The sequence below is a fragment of the Gekko japonicus genome, unplaced genomic scaffold (genome assembly GCF_001447785.1).
Source record: "Gekko japonicus isolate JY-2015 unplaced genomic scaffold, Gekko_japonicus_V1.1 scaffold3600, whole genome shotgun sequence".
Lineage (NCBI taxonomy): Eukaryota > Metazoa > Chordata > Lepidosauria > Squamata > Gekkonidae > Gekko > Gekko japonicus.
The window spans coordinates 79,285-81,015 of NW_015170382.1; the positions used below are offsets into that span (position 1 = coordinate 79,285).

Sequence of the window (1,731 nt, forward strand, 5' to 3'; positions counted from 1 at the left end):
ATTTTCCAAATCATCTCTAATATATATATATATATATGTATGGTATCAGATTGATCTAATTTCTGTGCACTGAGGACAAGCAAGTCCTAGGTTACAAACTGAACTCTCCAATGCAAGAACAAGATGCATTTCTTCCTTTAGGAGGTGCGATTGTCAGAAGAAAATAAAAAAGTTTCAGTTTTGTTTTTGCATGTGGGTGGGTATTCTGTTTGTAATAATTGTCTGCCAAGTAAAAATGTCCATAGTCATATTTTATGTTCCTAAAGTAACAGAATGACTTTCAATCTAGAAAAGACAAAAGAAATGCTCGTGTAGCATTTTTTTCAATTTTTCCGAAAATTTCTGTTTTTCCCTGAAAAAATCCGGGGAAAAAACGGGGTTTTTTCCGACCTTCAAAATTTCCGGAAATTTTACATCTCTAGGCCCATTTCAAATTGGACTGCCAACACAAGATCTCCAGAAGACAAATCTAAAAATAAGGAGATTCCCCGTACAACTAAAGATGCCACCGTGGAATGCCTTGAGACTTGTCCAAGAAGCAAGACACAAACTTAACCTCACGTGTTTCATAACAGCGAGTCTGGCACTCAGTGGCTGGCCTCCAGAGGAGTACTTCCAATGCCCAAGAGTATGGGCGGGAAAAACAGCACTAACTGATCTCCTCTTTTAAGGAACTTGCATGTCATACTGCCGACAGCATTTGGAACACCCCTTGATCCCAAAAGAGGTGTGCAATGGTGCCATGTGGCACCGGGGTGGGAGAGGCTGGCTGGTTGGAAGAGCAGAAGGCTGCCAATCAAGAGATCTATGTTCTCAAGCTCCCCTGGCCGAACAGGATTTCTCACGGAAGTCTTTTGGATTCAGGCCACCAAGCTGAACTGTTCCCGGTTTTGTGTGTGTGACATTAAACTGGTCAGCATCTTCGTCCTCCTAATGACGCATTACCAGGCTACAATGTAGAAGAATAGTCAACAGTCAACTGGCAGAAGCCAGACGAGTGACTGGATACCTTTCGTACATGCATTCGGTGCACTCAAAGGGCCAAGTCAGATTTCTTTGCATACATGTGCACACTCTCAGTCTACTTACACAAGGAAGCTAGGCTTCTGAGCTTGATAATCACACTCCACAGCAACTCTGGCAACCTTTTCCCAGATGATGCGCTCACAGGAATTGTTGCAAACTATGCGTGTGATCATCCAATTCATGTTTTGTTTGCCTGCATGAGCCCATCTCAGGAGATGGTCAAGACCAGAGATGTCGAACTCATTTGTTACGAGGGCCGGATCTGACATAAAGGTCACTTTGTCGGGCCAGGGCGTGTGTGCCATAAAACATAACGCCAGGTACCGGAGATATAAACTGTATAAAGGACAGCAGCTGGTAAGCTCCAAGTTGTTGTATCCTCCCTGCAAGGCCCCATGGGCTGGAGGGGGTGTGTGCAGGGGGAAACCCACGTGGGCGGACTGGAGAGCCAGCGGTGCAGCACTGGGCAGACGCTCCCACGCTGCTTGACTGCTGCAGATGAGGTTGTTCCACCATGCTGAAGCCACTATCAGAGTGGCTCTGCCTACTCCCCCCTGAGCAGTCTCCTGTTCGCTCCCTTGCGCTAGCTGCTCGCGGGCCGCATCGGAGCCCTGGAAGGGCTGGTTCCAGCCCCCGGCCCTTATGTTTGACACCACTGGTCAGGACTGTCCACATGCACAGAAATAGTAGTAAACAAGCCCTTTT

At 46.9% G+C, this 1,731-nt stretch overlaps 1 protein-coding gene across 1 annotated transcript in view; it reads right to left on the reverse strand.

The window, feature by feature from the left end:
• SEC24C (SEC24 homolog C, COPII coat complex component) overlaps positions 1 to 1,731 on the reverse strand; it is a 68,254-nt gene that overhangs the window by 45,069 nt on the left and 21,454 nt on the right. The gene's annotated exons all lie outside the window — the stretch shown is intronic.